The sequence below is a fragment of the Mauremys reevesii genome, linkage group 5 (genome assembly GCF_016161935.1).
Source record: "Mauremys reevesii isolate NIE-2019 linkage group 5, ASM1616193v1, whole genome shotgun sequence".
Lineage (NCBI taxonomy): Eukaryota > Metazoa > Chordata > Testudines > Geoemydidae > Mauremys > Mauremys reevesii.
Genome location: NC_052627.1, coordinates 82,726,840 through 82,741,071, shown reverse-complemented (window position 1 = coordinate 82,741,071; position 14,232 = coordinate 82,726,840). Strand labels below are relative to the sequence as shown.

Genomic DNA, 14,232 nt, shown 5'->3' with positions numbered 1-14,232 from the left:
AATAAGTATTGTTGAACTGTGTAAATGGAGAGTTAACAGAATACATACAAAGCACTTGAGTGAATTTTGTCTTTTCAACAGCTTTACTAGATCACAATAGGCAATTTGTGAATAGCTAGCTAGATTTTCGTATGATCTCTATTCGTTTTTTGTTAAACAAGTAGGGAAATACTTTAAAATAGGAAACATATATATTTACATGATTTTTCTTTTGGTTTATTGTTCTCTTACAGATTAATGAAAGAATATTCCATGGCAAATCTCAATTCATCCACGTCCTCCGTTCCAAAGAGAAAAAAAATCTGCAGCCCTTACTCATGTGACTAATCCCATTGTGACCATTTGAATTATATGTGTGAGTAAGGGCTGTACAATTTGCCCCATAATGTAGCTCGTTGACAGTTTCCCCAGAAATTAGGCAAATTAAACTATATCATCAACTTTCTTGAAAAAGCAAGGAAAGCTTGGCAGAATGTGACCACCACCACCACACCTAAGGCATTTGCTTAGTTTCTGCTCTGTCTTCCTAGCCTATATCTTAGTTTTATAACAAGATGACACTTATTTCTTCAAGACAGAGAGCTATGCTTAAGCCTAGAAACACATTTCATTTAACAAATTTCAAATTCACCACTTGTTTTTCTTCTGGAAAGTCCCAGAGTATTCTGACTTGCACTATCTGGTGGTGGGAGTGTAGGAGTTATCCCAAATTTTCCACATTACCCCCATATTTTGAAGTTCTGAAAGATAAAACAATCTTCAGAACCTATCCTACAAGAAGGACTATATGGGCAGACCATATTGAAGTCAATGTTTGCTGGATCAAGCTCTTAAAAGTACCCAAAATAGCTGGATTAATATACAAACTCTCAGTGTGCAATTCAAATGGTGAAACTTTAGACTAACTATGGCCTTTTTCATGGATTTTTTTAATGCATAAAGGTTGTTTGAACAGTGAAGCAAGTGATAGAATAAAATTTAAAAGGTAAAATTACTATTAATATAAGTATTCTAAGCACAATAATATATTTTCACTGTTGCGTCTTTCCCTATAAATAGTAGGACAGTCTAACAGTTGAAAAGACAACAAGGTCTGGGGATATTTATAGATATCTAAACATTTCATGTACTTCTGCTTGGAACACAATATGTTGGCCCTACAACCAATTCCTTTAATCTTTCATCAGATCTAAGTTTATAGTGTATCATCAAGAAGTCATTTTGAAACAGTATTTGACTGTCCAGGCAGGATTACACTTAATGCATATGATTCTGATTTCAACTTTTGCAGTGCTAAAGTTCTTTGACTCTCTGTTGACAGGTTGCCATTCCAGAGAATTTTGTATACATGAAAGGAGCAATAGTTGGGGTGAGAGAACAAACACTCTGGCTAGTGGCAGCATCCTCACAAAACTCAGCTTTTGAGGATGGAGAATAAAGACAGCTACACTGTAAGAGAAAGGATAAAAAAAACATCAGCAAGTGAAGACCAAATCAAAGCAGCACATATTTCATTTAGAAAGTGCCTTGGAAAGCTTCTTTGAGAAATTTCTGGGCACAAAGAATCAGATCCATCCAGCAGTAATTTCCTGAGAAGCAGATACACATATGATACTGAGCAAGAACTTGGAATAAAATAGCATACATGCTGTATTCCAAGTCTGCCTCTTCACAACAAGCATTTGTAGCAGGACTGTAAAAGATATTCAGTCCATGCTATCAGACATCCATTGTGGGAGGAGTAGAGCTATCTATCTTTTACTGAAATTGAATTTTAGAAGTAACACGAGGAATCACAAGTAACAAACATTAACCACGTGGATGAAACAAATGAAAGTTAAGGTTCTCCTCCTACCCCCTCCCCCTCGCCTCTGCCCCTAGCCCCAAGTATTCAAGTGCCTATAGACAGATGCTGATTTGCCACAGAAAGATCTGAGGTTGATTAATCTGAAATTACTCTCCAAGCTGTTATTAAATAAGGCTGTTGGTGTTACATTTTGGTTGCAGAACATTTAGCATGTGCTATTTGACCTATACAGTAACATGCAAGTGTTTATTGTGCTGTAAAAATGACTTTGCTTACAATGACTATTTTCCCACTTTAAAAATAAAGTACTGCTACCAGTATACCTAGTGTAGTAAACTGAGAATAGTAGTATTGTTTATAATGCAGTTTACATTTCTTCACAAGTTCCCTGAAATGTAGACACTTCAACAGTGCCAAGACACTTGATTTTTATTAGTTGAGAAAATACTTTATTACAAAAAAATGACAAAACTGGAGAGGAGAAATAGATTCCAGTGATGGATAAGTGTTAGAGGGGCTCAGAAATAGCTGTGTTGAACTCTTCTACAATAAATATGTTTTCAAATCACAAAGCAAATAATCAGAAAAGCAAATACTCAATAAAAATAATGGAAATTTGGGAAAAAAATAAAAGATGTCACTATCCTCATGAAATCTAGATTCTGGGTCTGCCTCAGAATCAGCTCAGAAGGTGTTCTCTTCCACAAGGGCCTAGAGATTTCTGGTGCACCTGTGCTAGTAGCATCTAGCCTCCATGGTGGTGATCATGGTAGGAAAACTCAGAGGCAAGTACTTCTGTACTTACTGGTAGATGTCTGGGGGTAGATGGAAGCATACTGAGTGGAAAGTGGGAGGAGGAGGTCATCCTTCTGAATCCAATTGAATGTGGTTTAAAGAATATTTGAAGTTCTATGGTAGGACTCTGGGATAAGCTAAGAGTTTTCTTCTCCACCACAGCATCCTGCGAGTCCTAACTATCAGCAAACTGCTAGGTGGAGGACAGCTTGGTAAATTCAAGCTACCTTCTCTTGGCAAGTGTTTGGTGTGGTGTTTGTTGGTCTGTTTGTTTGTTCTGCTGTGAGGAACTTTCCATCTGTTTTATAGAAGTGATTGACTATATATGGTTTAAACTAACCATTTCCATTTAAGTCAAGAGGCAGAAAATACAACCTCTTCTCTTAAACCAGCCAAAACTTGGCCATTCATTGCTTTGAGAGGTGCTGAGAGAGATGTGGTATAGCACCAAGAAGGATTTCTCATACTCCTTATAACCAATAGAACAGGGTATGGAGAATGTGGAGAATTTTGTAGTATTTTTATAGGAAAAAATATATATTACTCAGTTTCACCTTTTCATTGTTATTCACTGTGTGTGAAGAGGTTAGTTTCTTTCTTTCATGTGTCTGATGAGGTGGGTATTCACCCCTGAAAGCTTATGCTCCAATACATCTGTTAGTCTATAAGGTGCCACAGGGCTCTTTGTCGCTTTCTTGGGAGAGGGGAACAGGTAAGAATCACATAAGCAGATCTTGTTTAGTGTGAATAAACTATCAAGATCTGTTTACATATGAATGAAGTTGTCTTGGAGAAACAATGGAAGACTCAACATCAACTTTTAAAGACTGGCAGCGAAGGGAAGGATAACTGAGGGAAGGAGCAAGACTGTAACTGAAACCTAAGTTCTGAGGTGTCATCAGTCAGGATTAAGAACTCTGCTGAACAAGCAGGAGAAAGAGAAATGAAGTTCTGGAGACTTTGGCCAAGGGGCAGATAATATTGCAAATGTGGACTCTGATGCAAGCTTTGCTTTTCCAATCTACCCTAAATAATGCTTTACAGAGGAGTAGTACAACGGCCATCCTATGGTACTACTAAACTGCTGGTTGCATGTCTTCCCACAGAGGTAAAGTGTCCAACAGGAGTTCCAATAAGTTCAAAAAAAATTTAAAGAGCCACAGCGAGAAACAGAAGTGTCAAAGTCAGTGACTCAGGCTTGGGGTAGGGAGGTCATATGGCTTACTCTTGCAACCATGGAGGTTCATGACCTAGCAATAAAAAGGATACCCACCCAAAGAGTGTCTAAACGTCGAAGGCAAGGCACACACCTGTGGATCTGTGACATGGGGGTTAAGACCAATATTATAGAGACCTAATGCCTTTGTTGAGGAGGGAAGGTTGACTCAAAGTTGCAGGGTAGGGCTTTCACTCACTTCTCTTTCCAATATCCTTTATTCATGACAAATGGTATCTAAACCTAGGAGTACTTTGTCCCTGAAACTGATAAATCTAATCCTGGATTAGGGGGCTATTTAATATTAGAAAGGACATCAGACTCTCATTCCTAGATTGTAAACTCTTTACAACAGGAAACACATCTTATATATGTTAATTAATAAATGCAGCATAAATGTATACCACTGCTCTATTTATATATTTCATCATAATAATAGGATATTGGATATATTACTGTATGTTTGTAAAATCTGAAGAAAAACAAAAACAGCTAGTATTTTGAGGGGGAGGGATAGCTCAGTGGTTTGAGCATTGGCCAGCTAAACCAAGGATTGTGAGTTCAATCCTTGAGGGGGCACTTAGAGATCTAGGGCAAAATCAGTACTTGGTCCTGCTAGTAAAGGTAGGGGGCTGGACTCAATGACCTTTCAAGGTCCTTTCCAGTTCTAGGAGATGGGAATATCTCTATTATTATGTGAGTGAGTAGGAGTTCCAAAAGCAGAACAATGCATAAAAGCTGGGGGAAATATTGCTGATTTGCATTGTAGTTAGGTAGTGGATTACATGTGCCTGGCCATCAGGTGAAGACTGCATTACTAGCAACTTAACTAGACATTAAATACAGTATTGGACATTTTCTATTCAGCTTTTCACATGCAAATTGATCTAAAGCATTGAGAGGCAACATGATCTAGTACATACAGCCCTTGACGAGGACTCAAGAGACCAGGGTTCTGGTCTCAGCTCTGTCCTTGACCTGCCAGAAACCTTAGACAAGTCATTTCACCTCTTTGTGCTTCCATTTCCCAACTTGTAAAATGGAAATAATGATATTGCTCTTCCTTGTAAAGTGGCTTGAGATCTACTGCTGAAATGTGCCATGTAATAGCTTTGTGTCAAGCCCATGTATCGCAACCACCATATTTTAAGTATTTTATTATGATTATAATCCTTTACACTTATATTGTCTATGGGCCCAGATCCACAAAGATATATAGGTGCCTAAATCTGCAGTTCACAAATCCCCTGCTTAGCAGCCCCCTATACCTGAAGGCACTTAAACTCACTTGATACCTAACTTGTCACTGTAAAAATTCTCTAGGTACCCATGTTTCTACCTCTGGGCATGAGCGCTGCTGCCTCACTCTAGGTGTCCAAACACCTATCTCCCACTTAAGCCTCTGTGCAATCCACAAACCGAGGGAAGGTAGGCGTATGCACTCTTATATTGCTTGCAGAGCCCAATCCAGTTGAGATGGTCTGAGCACACTTACCAGGTCTGACTCGGTTCAAAATTCATTTGTCCAAAGTGGAACAGCTTCAACAAGAAACTGAGGGAAACCCACATTAGTGTATCCTATAACCTTGTGGTTAGGGAACTCTCATGAGAGGTGGGAGACCCCCTGTTCAAGTCATTACTCCGCGGAGGCAGGGAATTAAGGATATAAAAGCTGTCATACTGGGTCAGGCCATGGTCTATCTTCCCTGGTATCTTGTCTGACAGCAGCTTGTACAACAACTGCAGGGGGAATATACAAGGCAGGACAATTATGGAGTGAACCTGGGCATCCCTCTTTCTGGGGGAATGCTTTTAATACTGCACTACTAGTTAAGGGAGGTAGCCATTTTGTATTGTTAGCCAAGTGCTTAATGCCTTCTTGCAAGAAACAGCTTAAGCACCTAAGCCACCTGTCTCCAGGTTCCCAGCTGTGAATCCCAAGTAGAGATAGATGCCTCCCTGCTGCACACACTTGATTTAATGCTTAAACGGCAAAGGCCTAGGACACACCCCACTCTTTGGCATCTCCCATTGGCTATTTTAGGCAACTCCCTGCCTAGCATTCCATCTTTTGTGGATTCTCTCCCCATGCATTGCACAAGGAGCATAGACGTCTAACCCAGGCATTGCCATTCCCATTGATGTTCCATTGATTTCCCAGGGGCCTAAAAGTTAGGCATTGCAGTGGTAAGCATTGGAATCCTTAAGTCCCTTTGTGCATCTGGGAAATCAGTGTTTCATAAACATTAATAAATTAAGTACCACAGAATCCCTGCATGGTAAGAAAGCATTATTTCTATTCTCTAGCTGGGGAAACTGAATCAGAGAATATGTGATTTGTCCAAAGTCACATAGGGAGTCCGTGGCAGAACCCAAGTTTCCTGTCTACAGCTCCAGCTTGACTCTAAGTCCTGTGCTTCCCCTCAATGTAGTTCAAGTCCTTTAAAATAAAAGTTTGCATTTTTAATATATACCTCTTGAGAAAAATATGAAAACAAATGTTAACCTTTGTCTTGATGTATCTTCCCAGGACAAGATATGGCTGATGAGTGATGAATTATAATATACCCTGTGGAGAGGTTGGTCTTTGCAATATAAATTAAAAGGAAAAAAAAAGTATTTCAAAACAAATGACTAATGCAGTTTTTATTGGTCTGTACTCCTTCCTCAGTGTAAGCTTGATTTCTTGATACTGCCTCAAATAACATAGAACTGCATGTACATGTTTAATTCCTCTGAGAAAACAGGAGATTTTAATGATTAAATTTCCATGCTGAGAATGCAGAAGCTGGCCAGAAAAGGAGGGTGTAAGCCAGAATAGGTATGGCCTAGTTGGAAAAATATTAAAATCTAACAACTAGTTAGATTTCTTTACCTAAATTGAATAGAGGAATGGAATGGAAGGGGATACTCAGAGCATGACACTGAGTCATATTATTACCATTGCATTTCCCGGGTAACTACTGGCAGATGGGAAAAGAAAAGAAATTCATTCTGTGTACTGCTGCTGACTATTTCAGTGACCATATGTTTTCAATACCATGAAAACTTTGAAGAGGTAGAGGTTCTGATAAAAGTGTGCATATAATTTGGTTCAAAATTTGACTAAAAAAATCCAAGATGACACACTTTTCTGGATCCAGTTCAGAAGTCTTAAGAGACTTTTGGCACCATTAAACCCAAACCTTGAACCAAAAGGTTGAACCATATCCTAAAACTAATCTGGATCTGATGATGATTTTGGTTAGGATTTTAATTTTATAATCTCACCTTCTCAGAGATAAAGTAGACCTTGATCAGCAAAGATTACTGGGAGGCTACCACTTTCATCCTCACCCCATCAGAGAGTTCAAGATTCCTCTAATCATGTATAGCAGGGGTTCTCAAACTTTTGTACTGGTGACCCCTTTCACACAGCAAACCTCTGAGTGTGACCCCTCTCCCATCAATTAAAAGCACTTTTTAATGTATTTAACACCATTATAAATGCTGGAGGCAAAGTGGGGTTTGGGGTGTAGGCTGACAGCTCATGACCCCCATGTAATAGCCTCGTAACCCCTTAAGGGGTCCCGACCCCCAGTCTAAGAACCCCTGCTGTATAGTATTTGCAGTAGTTTCATTAATTTAACCTGTCTACAGGATAACTTGAGTTGTGGAAGGGATACGTTTTTATATGAAAATAGAGTCATGGCTTTTAAGGAATCAAACACTGTGTGTAAACACTGCAACAATAGCATGAGGCCTTAGAAAAGCTGAGCCAGGATATACTTTATTTCCTATGAGACACATATTTCTTCCTTTCATTTAAAAAAAAAAGGCACAGACACATAGTGCTGACTTACACCTTAATGTACAAACTCTTTTGTTGTTTCCCTTGGCTGATCAAGGCTAATTTATAGTTACCTTTTTATTCCTCCATGGAGGACACTTATATACAAAGAATCAATCTCCTATTATTTTGTGTAACTTATTAGATATTATCGATTGTTTCAGCTCAGCTTCTTGCAGGTTAATTCTCTGGGTCCTAACCAAGTACTGGCAATCAAAACAAATGGAAGCAAAAGCTGATTGTAGACAAGAGCTTATAATAGCTCAGCCCCTAGACATTAGCAAAAAACCAAATAAAGGTTTTCTGAATACTTAAATAGGAGACCATATAGGACTTGACTCACTGCTATAGCACCAGATTGTGGTTGGGCATAGCAGGCTACCTCCTCTAACTCCCTCTGCTAACAGTTGCTCCAGCCCTGTGACAGTATCTTCCCATAACTCAACTCTCCAGCCAGATCATGATTTAGTCCCACCTCTTTCAGAGTAACAGGAAGTCCAACAATTTAGAGTCCAGTGTGTTTACAGCTAGTCTTCAGCCCTGGACTTTGGTGTGCACACCCTTCCCTTAGGGCTTGCGATCATTCTTGTCCCCTTCGCTGGCCTCACAACACCTCACCAGTATTGGTAGGAGACCCCAGGCCCTCCCACTCCACTTATTTCCAACACAGGAACTCCATAACCATCAGCCAAGGACTGCTCCATCTGACTCCTTGCACCTGCCTTCCCAGACTTCTTTCTATATAGCCTTTCTCTAGGCCTTATCCCCACAACCTCTAGATTCACCTTTGTCTTGGCCAGCACTCACAAGGCTATCCCCTGGAATCCCCCCAAGCAAATCCTAAACCAAGAGTACTAATTTAAGCCAACTTCCACCTTTCATCCCTGTTAAGTTTTCCTTACTCATTTGAACACCTCCAAGGGCTCTCTTGCTGGAAGTCCTGATCCTTCCTTTTTCTCCTGACTCCTCACCACAGCAACCAGCTTTATCTTGGAAGCTGCTTTATATCACTCCTAGCCTTTTACCAACCTTCTGTATTTACAAGATGATCCTAGGGCTAAAACTTTCCCCCTAGGCTTCCAGCTTAATCCTCCCTTTTTAATACCCAGAGAGTGACTGCAAAGTTCCTTGCTCATTCTGTGCAGTTGTCTTCTAGTCTGTGATTTCCTACTTTATAGTTATTACCCTGCTTCTTCCCCAGCTGGGCTTCATCCTTAATTAGTCCAGGTGCAGCCAAATAGCATAACTAACTGTTCAGGCCCACACTAACCTTCTAATTGCCTCCTGACCCCTGTGTGTCTCCTCTCACAATTGCTCTGAACTGCTTTCATGGTAACCATCTAACTCCTCCCCAGATGGGTCTGATACTGAAATGAGCCTGACATGCCTTCAAATGCAACAAGGTGGGCTAACTGGGCTCTTAGGCTCCTGTTAACCCTTTGTTGGCCACTGTGGGGTTTATACACTCCAACACAGGGTCACAGTGTATTCAAATGACAATATCTCATGAGCCACAGTATCAAAGACATCAGTTACATCTGTTATTATCATCACTGGCACCTGATGTTTGTCTGTCACCAGGAGAAGACCATTGACCAATGCAAAAAGTCCTTGCTCTGCATCAGATCTGAACTCTGAATGACAAGGGCCAAGAAAATCAGAAGCATTTCAAGACTGAGTTCTATCACTACAACATTCTCCATAATCTTAAAACTAAAAGTATATTTCCTTGATTTAATATTTAATGCATAATGTTTTATATATATTATAATGTATTACATATACTAAATGTAATATATGTACACATATTCATATATATACAAAGTCCAAGATGCAGCACTCTCAATAGAAAGGATCCAGCTATGGAATATACTTCCAGGGGTCATTTCGTTAGATTAATCCTGTCTGATCATCTTTAAGAAATATGTCAAAATGTTCTTCTTTGAGGAAGCCTGTAACAAGGATGACATTCTCAACATCAACCACCTGCCTCTAATCAACTATCCCTTAAAAACTCCTCCAAAGAAAAGCCCAAACCCTTAATAAATAAAGTCCTGAGGCAACCAAATCAATGAAACATCCCTACTCCAAACAGAGTTTTTAATACACTGAAAAGGGAAAGCACCAGAGAGCCCAGGAAGTCCAGTAGAAACCTAATTATTGCCAACTTATTTTGTATGAAAGATGCTCAGAATTTACCTTGCTGGGTACATAGGTTGACTGTGCGCCATGTGAAAGAAGAACCTTTTTTATTTGTTTTAAACCTGCTGCCTATTAATTTTTTTTTGTGACCCTAGTTCTTTGTATGATGTGATAAGTAAATAACTTTTCCTTTCCACTTTCTCTCCATCACTCCATCTTATATACCTCTCTATCCATCCCCCCCCCTTCTTCTTCTCTTTTCAAACTGAAGAGTCCTAGCCTTTTTAATCTTCCTCTCTCTAAACCTTCTCTATTCCCTAATCATTTTTTTTGCTTTCTTTCTGAACTTTTCTAGTGCTAGAATATCTTGAGGAGACCACACACTACACAGTGTTGGAGTAAAATAGATTTATTTTTGTTTATAACATATATATATATCATTATATCTCTCTATCTTTTCTATTTCCTTTATCCTCCCTAACATCCATCCTTTTTTTTTTGACCGCACTGCTGCACATCTCTCTTGATCTTCCTCCAACTATCCTCCAAGATCTTTCCTCTTCCTGACTCATTATAGCTAAATTAGCCCCCTATATTTTTGGGTTATTTTTTTTAATGTTTCCATTTTTACATTTTTATACTTTTTATTTTTTATCCACCATTTGTTTATTTTGCATTTTGTTTGCTTTTGACTTAGTTTTTTGAGATCTTCAATTCTTCTTACACTCTTACTATCTTCTAGTAGTTTAGTAGTAGTTTAGTATCATCTGCAACTTTTTGTTTCTCACTGTTTACCCTTCTCCAGATCATTTATGAATAAATTGAATAGGATTGGAACTAGGACTGACCCTTGGGAACACCACTAGTCTAATTCCTACCCTTTGTTCCCTGTCCTTTAACAGTTCTCAATCCATGAAAACCCTTTCTTTTTTTATCCCACAGCTTAATTATTTTAGTAGGAGCCTTTGAGGACCACCAAAGAAGCAGTAAAAATTCATAAGATATAAAATGTATAGGCTGTAATCAAAGCATTATATGCACACACATCACCCAAGGACTAGAGAATCTGCCAAATCAGCCATCTATTCCTCCCTCCACATCCCTTTTCTCAACTGTAACGTAGGATTTCTTTGTCCCGGGTTCCTCTGTGACAAAATTCAATGCACAGCATCATATTTAGTCTATGCACTTGAAGGGGGCTTAGACCTAAAGGCCTGTTTCTGTTCCTGTTTAAGCAAAAGGGAATTTTGCCATTGGCTTCAATAAAATTAGGAGTAGGACTTAAAAATGAAACAATGAGCAGCATAGTTCTCTATCACTAAACTAAGGCACTTGTTCTGTAGCTAGCCAGAGGCAAGAATACCTCTTGAGTTACTAGCGTCACCTTCTCCAGCATCAGGGAGTCCCTTTGGAGATCTCCTATTCAGGAGATAACTAAGCCTGACCTTATTTAGTTTGAATAATATGATAAAATCATACAGCCCAAGTGGTCTTTTTACTAATCTATTTACATTCAGAAACATATCCCTTCTCAAGATTCTGATGTACAATGAAAGCCCCGAGTTTGCTATTTTACTCTCAAGTCTTACTCCTCTTGGTACTGTACTTGTTTTCAATTTGGACAGCCTGTTTCTCTAGTTAGATGTAATCCCCTCCACCCCCCAAGTTGCAGAGAAGAGGAAAGGTATCATTTGGGGTATTTGTATATTATTCAAGTCCAAAAACATACATCACAGATAGTTCATGTTTTCTTTCTAACAGTTTTTAAAATGGAACCCAGCTGTTGAGTTATCCTGCTAGAAATGAATACACTGAGATCAGAAAGAATTTGAAAAGCTAGGTGCTGATTGTGGATTTACCATGAGACCTGACAAAAAGGCAGTACATAGCTGCTCTGCCCCAAGAGCAACCAAAGACAATACAGTCCCTGGTTCCCTATTTGCTTCTGGGGGAAAGCAATCCGTGGGAGTTCTTTGGCTGGTTCAGATTACTCCCCATTTGTGCAGGCCAAGCTATGCTGGCCAAAACACAAGGGTCAAAGTAAAGACTCTATCCCATGGCTGCTCCTACCTGCTCATTCTCCTCTCACCTGTGTGGAAGGGGAGGTCGTGGCCCGTGGAAGCTGCTCATGTCCTACTTGCTGCGATCTGGAGGAGTGTGGGTAACTTGCACAGGAGAGTTAGGAAATGCCTTACCCTTGTTGCTCCCTATATGGGTGCACGGAGGAAGCCACCTTCTTAATACTTAGACTGAATATATAGGGATATGTTAAGCTTAGTCTTGAATCATTTGGACCACAAAATTAACTATTTTGAAAGAGCTTTTCTTTTCAGGAATGGAAAAAATTTTGGTAGACAAACTCAAATCTTAATCCATTTTGGGGATGTTGATCTGAGATGAACATGTGGTTTGATGTAAAAAGAATTCAGTGATTTTAGTTCTGTCTCTAGTGGCTTATCATAGATCATAGATTTGTAACCCATTGTAAGAAAATCTGGGTTAAATGTTACACAGTTTTGTCTGGGCGAATAGTACTAATACTATTCCTTTAACTTTATAATAGAGCACACTGTGTAAAAACTGCAAGTTGCAGAACTAATCCGCCAAGCAATGCCTTCTTTGATAATGAATTAACTGTCTTTGTACTCTGGCCCACCAAGAGATGAGTAATTTAGCTGTCTGCCTTTGTTTGCTTTGTTTGGAGCTATCACCCTCTCTGAAAACCTTTTCACAAGCTATTTTAATTTTTTTGTGTGGTGTGAGAGGGAATGCAATAAGATCCACATGTGAAGACATATTCTGCTTTCTTAGAGTGTAAACACTTCACTGTAGAGATTGTCTCTACCTCTCTATGAGTACAGTGTGAGAGCCCGTAATCTTGGTCAGACCTTCTTGGCAGAACTGTGATACGAATATTAATGGTAACTTAAATTGCTCCTGCTGACTAAAACTCCAATGATTGGCGAGAGGAAATTAATCACGGTATGACAAAACAATGCACCCATTTCTGAATGTAATCGCTGCAGGAGGATGAGGGCAGTATTGATCTTAAAGAAGCAAAATGATATTTTCCAACAACTAAAAGTGTCTGAATTTTATACAGAAACTGCCTCGAATCCCATGGCCTCCTTTTCTCATTTAGCTGTGTCTTAGACAGGCTTGCGTGGACTGCAACTTTTCTTTTTAAATAGCAGTGCGGTAGCTATAGTTAAAATTCAGCAGTGGCAGAACTGGTGCAGTTGTATGCACTAGAGAGCAAGATTCATGAAGGCCTTGCAGGAGTTGCACACTCACTCTGAGCTGAACTTAGGTTGCAGGAGTTTCCTGTGTAGCAGCACACAGAAAGGGCAGGGGTGAAAGGAGTCAGACCTACACAGATCTTTATCACACTCATGAAACCAGATGCTAAATCTGCAGTGGCTACACTAGTCTTTAGAATGGAGTAGCCTTTCTGTAATTTGTGAGGAGGAAGTTTCTCTGCCCTCTCCAGAGATCTTCCAAAGCCTAGCTGAAGTACTCAGGCTATGCACTTGGTAGTGAATTTGCCCTAAAAGAAGAGATTCCTTATTATTAACAATTACACTAGGATGAACATATCTCTACAGTACACATTCAAAACAAAACACTTTGCTACAGAGCATAGGATTTTGTCCACACACACAAGAGTATCTCCTGATTAAAACTCAAAGTACTTAGGAATCCTGTACAATTATAAGGTATAATAAAATCAAAGTATATAAATGAACAAGAGGTGGACAAATGGTGAACAGAGGAGATACAGCTCACAACAGTCCAATGACAATGGCGTCAGAAGAACCCAGGTCAGTTATCAGAGGGGTAGCCGTGTTAGTCTGGTTCTGTAGAAGCAGCAAAGAATCCTGTGGCACCTTATAGACTAACAGACATTTTGCAGCATGAGCTTTCGTGGATGAATACCCACTTCTTCGGTGCTTGCATCCGAAGAAGTGGGTATTCACCCACGAAAGCTCATGCTGCAAAACGTCTGTTAGTCTATAAGGTGCCACAGGATTCTTTGCTGCTTCTACAGGTCAGTTACTGCACTATGGCTTCTTTGCACCACAATGCTGGCTGAAAGTAACCCTTACACTGGATTATTTGACCATAATAGATTCACCCCATTGTAGGGATATCCTCCAGTAGTGCAGAGTTAGCATGGGGATGTGGCCAGGGCAAAGGTGGGATGTGACTTACTTGTCCCTACCTATCCGTATGTTCATGTAGTTTGAAGTGTGCTTTTAAATGTGCAGTATCATCCACTTTTCTATGTGGAATTTCATCTGCTGTCATGTTGCCCATCTTTGGTTATATAATTCTAGAGTTCCTCACAAGCTCTAGCTTTGGTCAACCTACATAGTTTAATAGTCAGCCATTTTTGTCCCCTCATTATCCAACATTCTTCCTGCCATTAATAATAGTACTCAA

General features: G+C 39.6%; 2 long non-coding RNA genes across 2 annotated transcripts in view; both read right to left on the bottom strand.

Moving 5' to 3' along the window:
* The window catches only part of LOC120405767, an 88,656-nt gene that overhangs the window by 12,362 nt on the left and 62,062 nt on the right, over positions 1–14,232 (bottom strand). The gene's annotated exons all lie outside the window — the stretch shown is intronic.
* Positions 221–14,232, bottom strand: part of LOC120405769 — a 30,283-nt gene continuing 16,271 nt past the window's right edge. Inside the window, exon 3 of the long non-coding RNA XR_005598851.1 lies at positions 221–1,449. This is a non-coding gene — a long non-coding RNA (uncharacterized LOC120405769). The remainder of the gene's footprint in view (positions 1,450–14,232) is intronic.